At 36.3% G+C, this 19,952-nt stretch overlaps 1 long non-coding RNA gene across 4 annotated transcripts in view; it reads left to right on the top strand.

Moving 5' to 3' along the window:
- LOC134761414 (uncharacterized) overlaps positions 1–19,952 on the top strand; it is a 127,657-nt gene that overhangs the window by 2,990 nt on the left and 104,715 nt on the right. For 2 of the 4 annotated variants that reach the window (XR_010140004.1, XR_010140002.1), the window contains exon 2: positions 13,876–13,957. The exons of the other annotated variants lie outside the window; for them this stretch is intronic. This is a non-coding gene — a long non-coding RNA (uncharacterized LOC134761414). The remainder of the gene's footprint in view (positions 1–13,875; positions 13,958–19,952) is intronic. 4 annotated transcript variants of the gene reach the window in all.

Here is a 19,952-nt window from a genome sequence, read left to right as displayed (position 1 = left end):
ATAATGCCATTAATCAAGATGAAGAAAACGACAAAATCAGATTTTGGAAGGAAGGAAAGATAATGCACATTTTCTTGTTTGTCTTTCCTTTTTTTTTCTTTTGACAAGTTGAATGTTGACTTTTTTGGGAGGTGGCATTAAATACTAACTCTATTCTATTTTTTGGGAGAGGCATTAAATACTAACTCTATTCCATTTATAATGTGGAATGAAGTTCTGAGTAAGGAAGATGGGAAATCAAAAGGGCATTTTATTACTGATAAATGCCATTTGGAAGCTGACACTAGGGTGTACCACAAATGGGCTTCTTTACACTGAAACTCAACATTAAGGTGCCTAATCCTTGCAGTTCTGCCAGCCAGAAGCAACTGCCTTACCCTGCTCCTTGAAAGCAGCTAAGAGACAGACTATCCTGTCCACTCTACTTAAAACAGCAGTTTACAAAATTTGTAGTATAGATCTTGTATGTTTCATTTATAACACACACTTAAGATTCCAAAATTAGTGTGATTATTTTTACCACTTGAACCTAAGTTCTATGAAGCAAGGGTCAGTCTCATTTATTTACTACTCAATACTCAGAATTTAGCACAGTGCTAAAACAGAGTATATCAAAAAAGACAAAGGAGGGCATTACATAATGGTAAAGAGTTTAATTTAACAGGAAGAGCTAACTATGCTAAATATACATGCACCCAATACAGGAGGACCTAGATTCACAAAGCAAGTTCTTAGAGACCTACATAGAGACTTAGAATCCCACACAATAGTAGTGGGAGAATTTAACACCCCATTGACAATATTAGACAGATCATCAAGATGTAAAATTAACAAAGATATTAAGGACCTGAACTCAGCTCTGAATCAAGTGGACCTGATAGATATCTACAGAACTCTCCATCCCAAAACAACAGAACATAACATTCTTCTCATTGCCACATGACACTTACTCTAAAATTGATCAAATAATCAGAAGTAAAATACTTCTCAGCAAATGCAAAGGAACTTAAATCATAACAGTCTATCAGACCACAGTGCATTCAAGTTAGAACTCAAGATTAAGAAATTCGCTCAAAACCACACAACTACATGGAAATTAAACAAACTGCTCCTGAATGACTCTTGGGGAAATAGTGAAATTAAAGCTACAATCAAGAAGTTATTTGAAACTAAGGAGAACAAAGAGAAAACATACCAGAATCTCTGCGACTCAGCTAAAGCAGTGTTAAGAGGGAACTTCATAGTGCTAAATGAACACATCAGAAAGCTAGAAAGATCTCACGTTAACAACCTAACATCTCAACTAAAAGCACTAGAGAGCCAAGAGCAAACAAATCCCAAAGCTAGCAGAAGACAAGAAATGACCAAGATCAGAGCTGAACTGAAGAAGATAGAGACACAAAATGCTCTTAAACAAACCAATGAATCCAGGAACTAGTTTTCTGAAGAAAGTAATAAAATAGACTGCTAGCTAGACTAATAAAGAAGAAAAGAGAGAAGTATCAAAAAAACACAACCAGAAATGATAAGGGGGGTATTACTACTGACCCCACAGAAATACAACCATCAGAGAATACTATAAACACGTCTATGCACATAAACTAGAAAATCTCAAAGAAATGGATAAATTTCTAGACACATACACCCTCCCAAGACTGAACCAGGAAGAACTTGAATCCCAAAATAGACCAATACTGCACAGCAAAAAGCTTATCCACCACGATCCAGTTGGCTTCACCTCTGGAATGCAAGGTTGGTTCAACATATGCAAATCAATAAATGCAATTAATCACATAAATAGAACTAAAAGCAAAAACCACATGATTATCTCAATAGATGCAGAAAGGCCTTTAATAAAATTCAACATTCCATTATGTTAAAAACTCTCAATAAACTAGATATTGAAGGAAGATGCCTTGAAATAATAATAGCCATTTATAACAAACTCACAGCCAATATCATACTGAATGGATAAAAGCTGGAAGCATTCCCCTTGAAAGCCAGCAAAAGGCAAGGATGCCCTCTGTCACCACTCCTATTTAACAGAGTATTGGAAGTTCTGGCCAGGGCAATTAGGCAAGAGAAAGAAATAAAGGTATTCAAATAGGAAGAGAGGAAGTCAAATTATCTTTGTTTGAAGATCACATGATTCTGTATCTAGAAAGCTCTATAGTCTCAGCACCAAAGCTTCTTACACTGATAAGCAACTTCAGAAAAGTCTCAGGATACAAAATCAATGCAAAAATTGTTAGCATTTGTATACATTAACAACAGTCAAGCAGAGAGCCAAATCAGGAGTGAACTCCATTCACAATTGCCACAAAAAGAGTAAAATACCAGGAATACAGCTAACAAGGGAAGGGAAGGACTTCTTCAAGGAGAAACAAAACCACTGCTCAAATCAGGGAGGACACAAACAAATGGAAAAATATTCCATGCTTATGGATAGGAAGAATCAATATTGCAAAAATGGCCATACTGCTGAAAGTAATTTATAGATTCAATGCTAATTCTATTAAACTACCACTGACATTCTTCACAGAATTTAAAAAAACTGTTTTAAAATTCATATGGTATGAAAAGGAACCTGAATAGCCAAAACAATCCTAAGCAAAAAGAACAAAGGTGGATGCATCACACTGCCCAACTTCAAACTATACTACAAGGCTACAGTAACCAAATCAGAGTGGTACTGGTATAAAAACAGATGCATAGAGCAATGGAACAGAATAGAGAACTCAGAAATAAGGTCACACACCTATAACCATTTGATCTTTGGCAAACCTGACAAAAACAAGCAATGGGGAAAAAATTTCCTATTTAATAAATGGTGCTGGGAGAACTGGCTAGCCATATGCAGAAAATCGAAACTGGACCCCTTCCTTACACCATATACAAAAATTAACTCAAGATTGATTAAAGACTTAAATGTAAAACAATACTATGCAAACCTGAGAAGAAAATCTAGGCAGTACCAGTAAGGACAAAGGCATGGGCAAACATTTCATGATGAAAATGCCAAAAGCAATTGCAACCAAAGCAAAAATTGAGAAATGAGATCTAATTAAGCTAAACAGCTTCTGCACAGCAAAAGAAACTATCATCAGAGTGAACAGACAACCTACAGAATGGGAGAAAATTTTTGCAATCTGTCCATCTGACAAAGGTCTAATACACAGAGTCTGCAAGGAACTTAAGTTTACAAGAAAAAATAACCCCATTAAAAAGTGGACAAAGGACGTAAACAGACTCTCATAAGACATACCTATGGCCAACAGTCATATAAAAAAAGCTCAACATCACTGATCATCAGAGAAATGCAAATCAAAACCACAATGAGATACCAACTCATGCCAGTAAAAATGGCTGTTACTAAAAAGTCAAAAAAAAACAGATGCTGAGGAGGTTGCAGAGTATTGGAAGTTCTGGACAGGGCAATCAGGCAAGAGAAAGAAATAAAGGGTATTTTATTTCTGTGTAAAAGGAACAGTATAAAAGGAATACTTTTACACTGTTTGTGGGAGTGTAAATTAGTTCAACCATTGTGGAAGACAGTATTATGATTCCTCAGAGACCTACAGGCAGAAATATCATTTGACTCAGCATTCCTGTTACTGGGTATATACTCAAAGGAATATAAATCATTCTTGTTGTAAGGATACATGCATGTGTGTGTTCATTGCAGGACTATTCACAATAGCAAAGAAATGGAATCATCCTAAATGCCCACCAATGATAGACTGGATAAAGAAAATATGGTACATATATACCATGGAATAATATACAGCCATAACAAGAAAACATATCATGTCCTTTGCAGGGACACGGATGGAGCTGGAAGACATCATCCTTAGCAAACTAATGCAGGAACAGAAAAGGAAACACCACATGTTCTCATAAGTGGGAGCTGACTGATGAGAACACATGGACACATCGGGGGAATAACACACACTGGGGCCTGTGGGAGGGGCGGTGTTGTGGAGAGGAAGAGCATCAGGAAGAATAGCTAATGGATGCTGGGCTTAATACCTAGGTGATGGGATGATTTGTACAGCAAACCACCATGGCATACGTTTACCTCTAACAAATCTGCACTCCTCCACATGTACCCCTGAACTTGAAAGTTAAAGAAAAAAAAGATAAAGAAATTAAAGGAACATTCAAACAACAAGAAAAACAACAGCAAAAAGAGTAGTAGTGAATGATTCCTTCTGTTTTATCAAGACAGAAATCTTTCCAAAGACACAGTTAAGCCCAGACCTCAAGAGATTTTTGGAAATTGACCAAAATAAACTTACCTTTTGATGATCATAAGTTCATATTTCTTGTATTCTGCTAGTGAAATAATAATATAATCATGTATTTGACATTCCCAATGAATGTATAAGCACATTTAAATCATTTTCTGAATATTATTTTATATTGAATTACTTTTATTCTCTGACCCTAGATATTCAAATATATTTCCTTCAGAAATCCCACTATTATAAACAAACTGTGAATTTCACATTTTTGATCTTTTAAAAAATATTTTTTAATTTTTAATTTTCATAGATTAAGGGGTACAAGTACAGTTGTGTTCTATAGATGTATTGTGTAGAGGTGAAGTTTGGGCTTTTAGTTTACCCATCACCCGAGTAGTGTACTAGTGTACATTATACCCAATAGGTAGTATTTCATTATACCCAATAGGTAGTATTTCAATCATCACCACCCTTCCTCTTCCACCTTTCGTTGTCTTCAATGTCTATTATTCCACACTGTATGTCCGTGTATACCCATTGTTTAGCTTCCACTTGTAAGTGAGAACATGCAATTATTCCCTTTCTGTATCTGAGTGATTGCCCTAAGGATAATGACCTCTAGTACCATCTTTGATGCAAAATACATTATTTTTTTCTTTTTTTAATGACTGAGTGGTATTCTATGGCATACAGGCACACACACACACCCCACATATCACATTTTCAGGTGTCAACTTAGAGCTTTTCTGATGTGGCCAGAAAGTGGGGCAGACTGCCTTATGACTATGAGAGTATAGGTGTGAAGCAGCTACCATACTCTTAGAGGTTACTGGGGATATTCATGTAGTGCTCAACACAGATTTGATCAATTGAAAGTATGAATAAATGAATTAATGAATCACATCAAACACACAACATATTTTAAAAATGTTTATCAAAAAGCTTAGAATAATACATTCTTAGAATGGAGATTACTTTTTCCCTAGTGACAAGTAAAATAATTTTTAACATAGTGTCTTGTGATCAACATCATTCTTGAATACTTGCCTTTTGTTTTCTCCCATCCCATATGTTTGTCTTGGCTTCAGATTAATCAGGAAGCCTTTAAATTACAGAGTTTGCTTTTCATCTTTCTTCTGTGAGAGAATAAGTAGTTATGTTTAGTGTATGTTTCTAGGATTGGTGTATTTATTTGTATCCTCTAGTGATTCATGTTTAACAGAGATATTTTTAAACAAAACATAGGAACAATGTGGATATTAACATTGGAATTCCCAGTTTCTACTTCCCTTAACATATTTTCTGTAATTGAGTGATATTTTCTTACATGTATCTAATAAGACATAATAAAAAATTGTATTCACAGTTATTTACATATTCTGTAAATTTTTCAAAGCTCTTTTTAAAAAAATTAATTGAAAATTATACATATTTATAGGGTACAATGTGATGTGTTGATACATGTATACATTGTGTAATGATCAAATCAGGGTAATTAGCTTATTAATCACCTCAAACATTTATTTTTGTGTGTGTGGTGGGAACATTCAAATTTCTCTCTTCTAGCTATGCAGAGATATTCAAAATTACAACTAGAAAGAATAAGTTCTGGTGTTCTGTTGCACAGTGGGGTGACTATAGTTAACAGTATTGTACTGTAAATCAAATCTCTTTCTTGAGGTTGCAGTGCACTAGGCTAGGATGTTGGCCAAGAGTAGCATATGTATCTTCAATTTCAACCTAAGTAAAAAAAAATAAATAAGAAGAAGCATACCAAGAGGCAATGGCAAATTGAATAAGCAGGTCAATGATGCTGGGTAAACATCTCAACTACACTATGAGCTTGGGGAATGTTTTGTGTGCTGATGAGAAGAATGCATATTCTGCAATTCTTGGGTGGAGTGTTCTCTGAATATCTGTTAGATCCATTTGTTCTAGAGTGCAATTTAAGTTCATTATTTCTTTGTTGACTTTCTGCCTTGATGATTTGTTTAGTGCTTTCAGTGGAGTGCTGAAGTATTCCACTAATATTGTGTTTCTATCTATCTCTTTTTTTAGATATAGTGGTAATTGCTTTATGAATCTGGGAGCTCCAGACCTAGGTGCATATATATTTAGAATTGTTATCTCTTCTTGTTGAATTCATCCTTTCATCATTATATAATGATGTTTGTTGTCTTTTTTTTAAGTAAATATTTAATTTTTTTATTTCAGTAGGTTTTTGGGGAACAGGTGGTGTTTGATTACATGAATAAGTTATTTAGTGGTGATTTCTGAGATTTTGGTACACCCATCAACCAAGCAGTGTACACTGTACACAATTTGTAGTCTTTTCTCCCCCCACCACCCCACTCTTTCCCCTACATCTCCAAAGTAAGTCCAATGTATCCTTTTTATGTCTTTGCATCCTCATAGCTTAATTCCCACATTTGAGTGGGAACATATGATGTTTGGTTTTCCATTCCTGAGTTACTTCACTTAAAATGATAGTCTCCAATTCCATCCAGGTTGCTGCAGATGCCATTATTTCATTCCCCTTTATGGCTGAGTAGTATTCCATGGTGTGTGTGTGTGTTTGTGTGTGTGTATATATATATATATACACATACATATTATATATATCTCACATTTTGTTTATCCACTCATTGATTGATGGGCATTTGGACTGCTTCCATATTTTTGCAGTTGCAAATTGTGCTGCTATATAAATGCATGTGCAAGTATTTTCTTTTTTTTTTTGTATAATGATTTCTTTTCCTCTGGGTAGATACCTAGTAGCGAGATTACTGGATCAAATGGTAGATCTACTTTTAGTTCTTTAAGGAATCTGCACAGTTTTCCATACTGGTTGTACTAGTTTACATTCCCACCAACAGTGTAAAAGTGTTTTCTTTTCACTGAATCCACGCTAACACCTCTTATTTTTTGATTTTTTGAATGATAACCATTCTTGCAGGAGTGAGGTGGTATCACATTGTGGATTTGATTTGCATTTCCCTGATAATTAATGAGGTTAAGCATTTTTCCATATTCTTGTGGGTCATTTGTGTATCTTCTTTTGAGAATTGTCTATTTATGTCCTTAGCCCACTTTTTTGATGGGATTTTTTTTTTTCTTGCCGATTTGTTTGAGGTCTTTGTAGTTTCTGGATATTAGTCCTTTGTCAGATGTACAGATTGTGAAGATTTTCTCCCACTGTGTGAGTTGCCTACTAATTCTGCTGATTATTTCTTTTGCTGTGCAGAAGCTTTTTAGTTCAATTAAGTCTCATCTATTTATCTTACTTTTTGTTGCATTTGCTTTTGTTTCTTGGTCATGAAGTCTTCATTCTTTTTGCTTAGTCTTTCTTTGGCTATATGGGCTCTTTTTTGGTGCTGTATGAATTTAAGGATATTTTCTTTGTAGTTCTGTAAAGAATTATGGTGGTATTTTGATGAGAATTGTATTGAATTTGTAGATTGCTTTTGGCAGTATGATCATTTTTACAATATTGATTCTACCCATCTGTGAGCATGGGGTGTATTACCATTTGTTTGTGTCATCTATGATTTTTTCAGCAGTGTTTTATAGTTTTCCTTGTAGACGTCTTCCCTGTACTTGGTTAGGTATATTCCTAAGTATTTTTTTTTTTTTTGCAAGTATTGTGAAAGTGGATGGGTTGCTGATTGTATTTTCAGCTTGGTCACTGTTGGTGTGTAGCAGAGATACTCATTTGTAGTTCATTAATTTTGTACCCTGCAACTTTGCTGAATTCATTTACCAATTCTAGGAGATTTTTGGATGAGTCTTTAGGGTTTTCTAGGTTACAATCATAACATCAAGCAACAGCAACAGTTCGACTTTCTGTTTATCGATTTGGATGCCCTTTATTTCTTTACCTTGTTTGAATGCTGTGGCTAGGACTTCCAATAGTATGTTGAATAGGAATGGTGAAAGTGGGCATCCTTGTCTTGTTCCAGTTTTGGGGGGAATGCTTTCAACTTTTTGCCATTCGGTATAATGTTGGCTGTGGGTTTGTCATAGATGGCTTTTATTACCTTAAGGTTTGTCCCTTCTATGTCAATTTTGCTGAGGGTTTTAATCATAAATGGATGCTGGATTTGGTCAAATGCTTTTTCCACATCTATTATCATGTGATTTTTGTTTCTAATTTTGTTTATGTGATGTATCACATTTATTGACTTCCATACGTTAAACCATCCCTGCATCCCTGGTATGAAACCCACTTGATCTTGGTAGATTATCTTTTTGATATGCTGTTGGATTCAGTTCTCTAGTATTTTGTTAAGGATTTTTGCATCTACGCTCATCAAGGATATTGGTCTGTAGTTTCCTTTTTTTGTTACGTTCTTCCCTGGTTTTAGTATTCGGGTATACTGGCTTCATAGAATGATTTAGGGAGGATTCCATCTTTTTGTATTTTTTGGAATAGTGTGAATAGGATTGGTACCAATTCTTCTTTGAATGCCTGATAGAATGCAGCTGTGAATCCATCTGGTCCTGGGCTGTTTTTGGGGTTGGCAGTTTTTAAATTACCATTTCAGTCTCGCCACTTCTTGTTGTAGGTCTGTTCAGAGATTCTATGTCTTCCTGGTTTAATCTGGGAGGGTTGTATATTTCCAGGAATTTATCTATCTCCTCTGGGTTTTCTAGTTTATGCGCATAAAGATGTTCATAGTAGCCTTGAATAATCTTTTGTATTTCCGTGGTGTCAGTTGTAATATCTTCCATTCCATTTCTTATTTTATTTATTTATGTATTTATGTATTTATTTATATTTTGAGAAAGAGTCTTGCTCTGTCACCCAGGCTGGAGCGCAGTGGTGTGATCTTGGCTCACTGCAACCTCTGCCTCCAGGGTTCAAGCAATTTTCCTGCCTCAGCCTACTGAGTAGCTGGGATTACAGGCTTGCACCAGTATGCCCAGCTAATTTTTGTATTTTTGGTAGAGACAGGGTTTCACCATGTTGGCCAGGCTGGTCTTGAACTCCTGACCTCAAGTGATCCACCCACCTCAGCCTCCCAAAGTGCTGGGATTACAGGCATGAACCACCGCACCCAGCCCCATTTCATTTCCGATTGGGCTTATTTGGATCTTTTCTTTTCTTGGTTAATTTCGCTAATTGTTTGTCAATTTTATTTATCTTTTCAAAGCACCAGCTTTTTGTTCCATTTATCTTTTGTATTGTTTTTGCTTGTGTGTTTGTTCCAATTTCATTTAGTTCTGCTCTGATCTTTATCACTTCTTTTATTCTGCTGGTTTTGGGTTTGTATTGTTCTTGTTTCTCCAGTTCTGTGACGGTGACCTTAGAGTGTCTATTTGTGCTTTTTCAGACTTTCTGATGTAGGCATTTAATGCTGTGAACTTTCCTCTTAGCACTGCGTTTGCTGTATCCCAGAGGTTTTGGTAGTTTGTGTCACTATTATCGTTCAGTTCAAAGAATTTTTAGATTTCCATCTTGATTTTATTATTTACCCAATGATCATTCAGAGGCAGGTTATTTAATTTTCATGTATTTGCATGGTTTTGAGAGTTCCTTTTGGAGTTGATTTCTAATTTTATTCCACTGTGGTCTGGGAGAGTACTTGATACAATTTCGATTTTTTAAAAAAATTTACTGAGACTTGTGGCCTTCCATATGGTCTGTCTTGGAGAATGTTTCATGTGGTGATGAATAGAATGTATATTCTGCAGTTGTTGGGTAGAATGTTCTGTAAATATCTGTTAAGTCCATTTATTGTAGGTTATAGTTTAGGTCCATTGTTTCTTTGTTGACTTTCTGTCTTGATGACCTGTCTAGTGCTGTCAGTGGAGTATTAAAGTCCCACATTATTTTTGTATTGCATTCTGTCTCATTACTTAGGTCTAGTAGTAATTGTTTTGTAAATTTGGGAACTCCAGTGTTAGGTGCATATATATTTATAATTTTGATATTTTCCTGTTGGACTAGTCCTTTTATCATTATACAATGTTTATTGTTGTCTTTTTTAACTGCTTTTGCTTTAAAGTTGGTTTCATCTGATGTAAGAATAGCTACTCTTGCCCACTTTTGGTGTCCATTTGCATGCAATATCATTTTTCACCCCTTTACCTTAAGTTGATGTGAGTCCTTGTGTGTTAGGTGAGTCTCCTGAAGACAGCAGAAACTTGCTTGGGGAATTCTTAGCCATTCTCCCATTCTGTATCTATTAAGTGAAGCATTTAGGCTATTTATAATCAATGTTAGTTTTGAGATATGAGGTACTATCTATTCATCATGCTATTTTTTGCCCAAATACATTTTTTTCATTATGTTATTGTTACACAGGTCCTGTGAGATTTATGCTTTAAGGATGTTCTATTTTGGTGTATTTCAGATATTTGTTTAAAGATTTAGAGCTCCTTTTAGCAGTTCTTGTAGTGCTGGCTTGGTAGTGTCAAATTCTCTTAGCATTTGTTTGTCTGGAAAAGACTGTATCTTTCCTTCATTTAATCAAGCTTAGTTTCTCTGGATACATAATTCTTGCCTGATAGTTATTTTGTATAAGGAGGCTAAAAATAGTACCCCAATCTCTTCTAGCTTGTTGGGTTTCTCCTAAGAAATCTGCTGTTAATCTGATAGGTATTCCTTTATAGGTTATCTGATGCTATTGCCTCACAGCTCTTAATATTGTTTCCTTTGTCTTGACTTTAGATAACCTTATGACTGTGTGCCTAGGCAATGATCTCTTGGCAAGGAATTTACCAGGTGTTCTTTGAGCTTCTTGTATTTGTATGTCTAGATCTCTAGCAAGGCTGGGGAAGTTGTCGTTGATAATTCCCTCAAATATGTTTTCCAAACTTTCAGATTTCTCTTCTTCCTCAGGAACACCAGTTATTCTCAGGTTTGGACTTTTAACATAGTTCCAGACTTCTTGGAGGCTTTGTTCATTTTTTATTCTTTTTTCTTTGTCTTTGATGGATTGGGTTAATTCAAAAGCTTTGTCTTTGAGCTCTGAAGTTCTTTCTTCCACTTGTTTGATTCTGTTGCTGAGACTTTCCAGTGTATTTTCCAATTTTCTGTGTCCTTGATTTCCAGAAGTTGTGGTTGTATTTTATTAATGCTGTCTATCTCACTGAAGAACTTTCCTTTCATATCATGTATCATCTTTTTGATTTATTTAAGTTGGACTTCACTTTTCCCTGATGCCTCCTTGATTAGCTTTATAATCAACCTTTTGAATTCTATTTCTGACAATTCAGAGATTTTTGCCTTGGTTTGGATCTATTGCCGGTTAGCTGGTATGATCTTTTGAGGGCGTTAAAGAACTTTGTTTTGTCATACTACCAGAATTGCTTCTCTGGTTCCTTCTCATTTGGGTAGACTATGTCAGAGGGATGATCTGGGATTCAAGGGCTGCTGTTTAGATTATTTTGCCCCATGGGCTGCACCCTTTATGTAGTGTTCTCTCCCCTCTCCTAGGAATGGGGCTTCCTGAGAGCTGAACTGTCATAATTATTTTTGCTCTACTGGGCTCCAAGTTGGTACTGGGGAGTGTCTGCAGAGTCCTGTGATGTGATCCATCTTCAGGTCTTGCAGCCATGAATACCAGCACATGCCGCAGTGGACCTAGCAGGGGAATGAAGTGGACTCTGTGAGGGTCCTTGGTTATATTTTTGTTTGGTGCGCTGGTTTTGTGTTGATTGGGCTCCTGCCAGGAGGTGGCGCTTTCAGGAGTGCATCAGCTGCAGTCCTATAGGGAGGATGCAAACTTGCCCTAGGGACACTTGGTTAAGTGTTCAGGTTTGCCAGGTGGTGGGCAGTGCAGTAGAGCTCCCGAGAGATTATGACCATTGTCTTTGGCTACCAGGGCTGGTAGAGAAAGACCACCAGGTGGGGGTAGGGATAGGCATGTCTGAGCTCAGAGGCTCTGACATGCTGCTGTTTGTCCAAGTGGGAGCTGCAAGCTAGTCCTGCCTTTTACCCTTTGTTGTCTCTTTTTGTTATTGCTTTAAAATCAATTTTATCTAAGAATAGCTACTCCTGCTCAGTTTTGGTTTCTATCTGCATGAAATATCTTCCCCCCCCCATTTACTTTGACTCTGTACGGATCCTTACATGTGAGGTGGGTCTCCTGAAAACAGCAGATATTTGGTTTGTGATTTTTTAAAAAATTCATTCTGACAATGTATCTTTTAAGTAGATTATAGAGACCATCTATATTCAACATTAATGTTGAGATGTGAGATACTATTTCAGTCATCATATTGATTGTTACCTAGTGACTTTGTTTTCTGCATTGTGTTATTGTTTTATAAGTTCTGTGAATTTTATGCTTTCAGGAGTTTCTATTCTGGTGGGTATCAATCTTTTGTTTCAACAATTAGAACTCCTTTTAGCATTTTTTTGTAGGGCTATCCTTGAGTGACACATTCCCTTAGCATTTGCTTGTCAAAGAAAGACTTTATGTCTCCTTCATTTATGGAATTTAGTTTTGCTGGATATAAAATTCTTGGCTGACAGTTACTCGTTTAAGAAGACTAAAGGTAGTACCCCAGTCTCTTCTAACTTGTGCGGTTTCTACTGAGAAGTCTGCTATTAGTCTGTGAGCTTTTCCTTTATAGGTTACCTGATGCTTTTGCCTCACTACTCTTAGAATTCTTTCCTTCACATTGACTTTAGATAGCCTGATGACTATATGCCTTGGTGTTGTCTTTTTGCAATGAGTCTCCCAGGAGTTAAATTTCTTATATTTGGAAGTCAAAAGCTATAGCAATGCCAGAGAAATTTTCCTGTTATTCCTTCAAGAAGTTCTCCAAACATTTTGCTTTTATTTTCTCCCTCAAAACACCTATAATGATTAAGTTTGGCCATTTTACAAAAATCCATATTTCTTGGAGACTTTGTTCGTTTATTCTAATTCTTTTTTATTCTTTTTTTTTTTGTTCTGATTGGCTTAATTCAAGAGCCTTCTCTTCGAGCTGTGAAATTCAATACTTGGTCTATCTATTGTTAAAACTTTCAGTTGCATTTTCTAGTTCCCTAAATGTTTCTTTCATTTTCAGAAATTATGATACATTTTTCTTTAAAATATCTACCTCTTTAAAATGTTTTCATTTATATTCTTAGTTTTTTTAAAAAATGATTCTTTATGTTGGTTTTCATCTTTCTCTTGTATCTCCTTAAGTAAATTAGTAATCAACCCTTTGAATTCTTTATCTGGTATTTCAATGATTTCATCTTGGGTTGAATCCACTGCTGGAGCATTAGTGTGATCTTTGGGGAGTGTTACATAACTGTTTTTTTCATATTTCCAGAATTATTTTAATTATTTTTCTGGTTCTGTTTCATTTGTGTAGACTAGTGTAATTATTTTTGAATTTATTTTTGACCTTCTTTTTAATCCTTATTTTTTTCCCCTTGAAGATGAGACTTTATTGTTTATTTTCACCTAGCTTTGGCTCTGAGTGCCTTCAGTGGCAAAGACTCTGTATGAATTCCTTGGTTGTAGAGAAACAATGTGCAATGACTTCTCAGATGCTAGTTTTAATAATGATGTACTAGTTGTTGGAGTAGGTTCACTGTCTCCTGTGAGGCTGGAATAGCAGTGATTTTATGAAGCTTAACTCATTCCCTAGTGGTGTACACTTAAAAATAATTTCTTTCCCCTAGGATCTTATTCACTGATTTGAAGAGTTCACGCATCGAGCCAGTAGGCGGTGCACATGGGTAAAAACTGGCTGTGGCTAAACAGGTAGGTAAATGCAATACTCCAATGATGGGCAGAGGTCCCAGCCTTAAAAGAGGTGTCTGGGGAAGTTCTCAGTGAAATACTCTGAGATATTTTCAGGGGAAAGGGAGGGAGTCACCATAGCTCTCCTTCTAGGCCAGCAGCCAAGTGTTTCACCTCCAAGACACACTCCTGTTGCAGTGTTCCAGCTATTCAGATCAGACAGGCACCTTTTTTCATCTGCAGGAATGCTGATGTTTCGTGGAGACAGGGATTGTCACTCTACCTCTTGTCCAAGCATAAACCTGGGGGCACTCCTTCTGTGAGAATGCAGTCTGAAAGGCTGTCTACAGATGCACCCATGATAGGTTACCTTGGTAGAACCCCCAGCTGTGTCTACAGTGGTGAGTGAGGGGAAGAAGTCTCCTTCTCCAATTCTCCTCATGAGTCTCAGGGCTGTCTGACTGTTGGGACAGAACTGCAGACTTCCCCACTGAGCCCAGCATTGCACTTGTGCCTCTGCTGAAAGAAGCTTCTCACAAGTGGAAAGTTCAGGGACTTAAGGTTACATTGGGTGCTCCCTTAATGTAGTACACTCCCTCTTCCCCTATGAGTAGAAGTCCCTGAGCAGACTACTGTGAGTCCTGCTGCTGCCCTGGGTCTAGTTGCCCAGTGGGGCTGCCACACTCCAGGCTGGTTCAGGGAATCCAGTGATGTGGCCTATTCTCAAGTCTTCCAGCAGTTGGTACCAACATCAGCTCTGATGGGAGTGGGAGGGGAGTGACATAGACTCTTAGATTTCTATGGTTATAAATAGCTTTCATGTGTTGGCTTTTTGAAATGTCAGCTGCAGTAGTATTGTACTGGGCACATGGACTGGCTCAAGAGCTCTTGGTTACCCAAGCTGATGCAAGCAATGTCGATGGCTGAGGTTGAGCAAAAATTTTCTCCTTCCTAAGTGCTGTGTTCTTGTGCCTGCAGATGTTGTAATGGGCTGTGCCAGCTGACCTCCAGCCAGAAGGTGGCACTTACAAAAGAACGCCAGGTGCAGTGGTAGTGTTGGAATCTGTGCTTGCCTTTTGTTGCTCAGGAGAGGCACTCTAGTGCCTCAGGCAGTGGGAGGGGCCATGGAGCTCCTGTAGGTCCCTATTCCTTGTTGTACTACCAGGGCCTCTTGTGTTGCAGTACCAGGACAGGTGGTAGGGCAAAGCCAGGTGGGGGCTGGGTCAGGCAATTCCATCCTTTGGCTCCCTACATGCAGGTGCAAGCAGTAGCCCGGTTAGGAAGAGGGGGAAGTTCCCTGGCTGCTGGAGTAGTGTTCCAGGGAAGAGCACAGCTGCCTCTGCTACACAAAGGAATTTGCATGGGGTTTGGGGGGTTAGCAGGTGGCAATAAGCCCCACTCAGCCCCCACATACTTGGCAAGGAAGGTCCATGGTGTTCTGCTAGGAGCAGCTAGCTGGGTCCAGGCATTCTGCACTCAACACAAAACTGCCCTTAGGACACAAACCTTTTTGCTGGAGACAGAAACTGTGGCTTTCAGGCAATGTTTCTCCCAGTCCACCCATGAAGCAGGGTTTTTCAGCTCCTGCACCCATGGGAATAGCACATTTCCTGCTCACCTCTCAGTTCTGGCCAATGGGGTTCATCCCCAATCCAGATTATATCACAAATCTAAGTTGGGAGCTTCTCTGAACCTATGACCACCACCTGAGTTAGCTGGCAGACTTTCACAACTTCTCCTGTGCAGTAGGATCAGGAATGGCTTCCCTCCAGGCCCACTGGAGTCTCGGGGTGCACACAAAGCATCCTTCTCATGTAGTCCAGACTGTTCATGAAATCAGCTCCAGCACTGGATAGGGTTAAGACCTTGCCCTGTGACCTGGATTTCCTGTCCCTCCTGTTGGGGCATATGTCACAGTGGCAGTCTCTCCCTAATCTTATACTCTGGAGACTCAGTTTGCCATCTTGGTTAATGGTGTAGGCTGCTGCCTGCCACTGCTTTCAAAGGGTCTGTGGTTTTAAATGAAATTTTTCTGTTAAGTTCTTGTGTTGCTTCTTGGGAAAAAGTTTTCAGTGTGAATCTCTACATGCTATTTTGTCTTTCCAAGTGAGAGATGCATGCTAACTATGCCTACATGTAATCTGCCATCTTCTACAGAGAGTTTCAAAAGGTTACTTTCATTTTTCATTCTTTGCTCTTAGGTGACAACTACAATTTTGGAGTATTTTTAAATGTCTTTAAATACCTCAAGTAGTAATACAAACCAAAAATGATCCTAATTTAATTAATTTTTAAATCATTTATAAGATGTTCAGAAGTAGTTTGATGAGATCATAACTGTGTATCAAGTCCACAAATTCTACAAGTCACTGTTATAAATTCCTTTATTCCCTAATTTTTCAGTGAAAATTCAAAATTATCATGGAAACTTAAAATATCCTACATATACTTTTCAAATATCTGTAAATGCCAGAGTGACTTTTGCCATAAAAATGGAATTACACATTAAACATAATAACTGCAAGGAGAAAATTTGAAGTTTATGATTGACATAATAAGTCTTCAAATTGTTAACATTAAGGGTTTCTGATGTCATTTCTTCATGAGGAGATCTTCTTAGATTTGAATAATTTAAGTATGTTTACAAGTACTTTTTTCTACCTTATTTGACTTGTCAAATATGTCAAAATATGATTGACTAGCATGCCAGCAATGAATGGATAAGATGCCACACCTAGAAGTCTGTGGCAGAGTCTTCTTACTACAATGAATATATTGTTTGACAAACGGAGATGTATAGTATATTTTTAATTTTTTTGTTTGCCTTCATCTGTTCACTCGGTATTCATACTTTATTTTGTGGATTTCAGAGTCACAGAGATACATTAGTTTCACTTATTTAATTTTTAGATTCTATTCTTATTAATATTAATATAAATGAAATGATGTTATAAAATAGTATTGAAATTAGTAACATAAAATTGTTTCATCTCAAAATATTGTTCAGTAAAACATTTGGGGCAATATTTTCAGTGATATATTCATACTTTAGAATAATGCTATACATTATGTTAAGTAAAGGTAGTAAAATACTGGCAGCAAATTCTAAAGAACTTTCTGAACTATAACTTAGACAAAACAACAACACAAACTTTTTTAAATATATTTTTAAAAAGATCGATATATATTATATATAAGATAGATAGTTCTCAAGGTTTTAAATGTATATACAAATAAGTGCCTATTATATATGTATATGCATTGAGTGATTTTGGTCAAGTTATTTTGTCTCTCCTAGATCTCTATTTTCTCATTTAGTTGAAAAGAATTTTAGTTAAAATATGCATATGCATACACATATATGCATACTATATATGTATATGCATTTACAACATTGAGAATTATCCCTCTTAAAATTCTTTTTAACTAAATGAGAAAATAGAGATCTAGAGAGATAAAATAATTTGACCAAAATCACTCAGTCACCTAATTAATAAATTTTTCTTCAGGTTGTTGCTTTAATTTTTTTGTTTTTAAATCTCCAAATCCTGTGTTCTTTCTACTAGAAAATTGAGTTGATCCCTAAACTGATTAATGTCATAATGTGCTTTTATACACAAAAGACTAAATAAGTATTAATCATTGTGCTAGTTTTAACTACCCTAGGAAACCCTATACAATATCACCTTATTTATCAAACCACATAGGTGTACATATGACACTTGTGAATTGAAAATAGTTGAACAAGGAAAGGAGCCTGTGTGTGTGTGTGTGTGTGTGTGTGTGTGTGTCAGTTATGCGTTATTCCAAAACAACTACAGTACTCCAAGTCATAGTAGCTTAAAACAACAATTTACAATGTATTAAGCCTCACAAATCTTCAGTTTGAGTGTTTCCTCTTCTGTTTTTACCTGTGCTCTCTCATGCTGCTAAGTCCAGCCAAGGGGTTGGATGGTGGTTCAGCTGTAACACCTAGATGTCTGGACCTCTCTCCATGTGTTTTTTTATTCTCAAGGAGACTAGATCAGTCTGGCCTTCCTCATATGTGATGTCTACATTTCTAATAAAGTGCATGGTTTCTTGACTATAGCTCAGAAGTTTCCCATTGTCATTTCTGTCACATTCCATTGGTGAAAGCAGGACCCAAGGCCAGATTCAAAAGGGTAGACAAATACATTTCACCTCTCAATGGGAAGAGCAGAAATGGCACATTGTACTAGGGCTTTCAAACCAGGCCATAATTGTAATAATCATATTCACTTTAAAGCATGAGTGCAAATATAGTAATAAAACTGTGTATTTCAAACTGGGTTTTATGAAATAAAATTTTTAATATATATTATGCAATTTCCTCTTTTTCTCTCATCGTGAGATGCCTTTAGCACTTAAATTGGGTTCTTTGTTACTCTCTTTCTTTCTTAATTCTTTGGAACACCTTTCAAGTATATATTACTTGCTTGGGAATTTATAAACCTATTTTACAGTGTCAGTTAATGCCACTGAATCAAACTTTAAATGTCTAAAACTAGACTTGACTTTACAGAATTCCTAATTCTCTATCAATGCTACAACTCCTTTTCAGGTTCCGCCTCAATCAATAATTCAGAATGGTGTGTTTAAGTGTTAAGAAATGAACACTTTTTTCCCCAAAAGAAATCTTACATGAAATCTCGGTAAATAAAATTGTAAACATGGTGATTAGTGAGTGTAAATTTATTTGTAAGATAACATTTATTTATTGTATTTTAGACAACGAGAAATTGAAACAGTTTAGATAAAAATACTTGCAAACAAATTACAGTTGCTATGTAATGTCCTTTTGGTTTGTTTTGGTTTCATAGGAAAGGTAAAATCCTGATTCAAATGGGGAAACAGCTACAAATGCTAACTTGAAATATCATGATATTCTTTAACCTGAAATAAATGCTTATAACAAATGTAATAAGCATTTACTTATGGCTATTACATAGTAATAAGGAAAGTATATGCTTCAAAGTAGAATTCCTATCAAGAATAAAACTGCTGGCATTCTTCATAATTATTCTGAAATATAAGCAGTACCTCAGTCTGAATAATAAAAAAAAAAAGGACACTGTTTTCATGACAGGGCTTGTTGATAACTATTACTGACCTAGATGTAGATGATCCTGAGTCTTGGCTGGAAGTCATTCCACTAATTTGCCTGGGTACATTAATCATAAGAAGTAACCAAGAAAATATTTTCTTATCTGTTTTGTACTCAGGCAAAGGATATGCTATGACAGATTTCTTTGATTGTACAGCTATTTCAATTTTAACAATGTAGACACACACAGGTCTATATGTACATACAGGAAATACCCTTTCTTAGCCTGTAGCAATGGCAGCAGATTCTTACCAACCCAGGATAAAATCTTCCAAACATACCACATATAAAAATTGGGTAAGTCAAGACTTTGGTTAATCCCTACTACCAGTTGGAGCCTAATCAAACTAGTAGGTTTGGTTTAAAAATCCGTATACCTGGCTCCTTAATAATTGTCTCACCTCATTTTTCACCATTTCAAATTCACTACACTTCTTTTACAATCTCTTATAGAGCAGGTTAGGTTCATTCTATCCCCTATTCTGATGTTTCTCTTACTTATAATGTTCTCGTATTCCCCTCTCAACAAAAAGTAAATATTTTTGCATATATATATGTATGTGTTGTTTGTTTGTTTGTATTTACTGCGTAATTATTTACTGTGAGGTTCAGAAAAGTTTCATCTTATATGGGAGGTTACATTTTAAGGTCAAAATTGCCCTTGAAAATTCCCATATTGCCCATCATTGCTTCTGATCACATTTTATTTTATTTGTGCATATTGTGAAGTCATGGTTTTTGAAAAATGCCAAGCTATAAATATAGAATAATTTTCATTCCAATAATGTATCAATGTTGAATGAGACATGATGCAAACAGAGCAAGTAAAGAAACAGCAATTTCCTACTCCTCACATTGTACACACCTAGAATTCATGCTCATTAAGGAGAG

This window comes from Pongo abelii, chromosome 4 (genome assembly GCF_028885655.2).
Source record: "Pongo abelii isolate AG06213 chromosome 4, NHGRI_mPonAbe1-v2.0_pri, whole genome shotgun sequence".
NCBI classification, from domain to species: domain Eukaryota; kingdom Metazoa; phylum Chordata; class Mammalia; order Primates; family Hominidae; genus Pongo; species Pongo abelii.
Note: the sequence above shows the minus strand (reverse complement) of the source record. Positions and strands in the feature narration are given on the sequence as shown.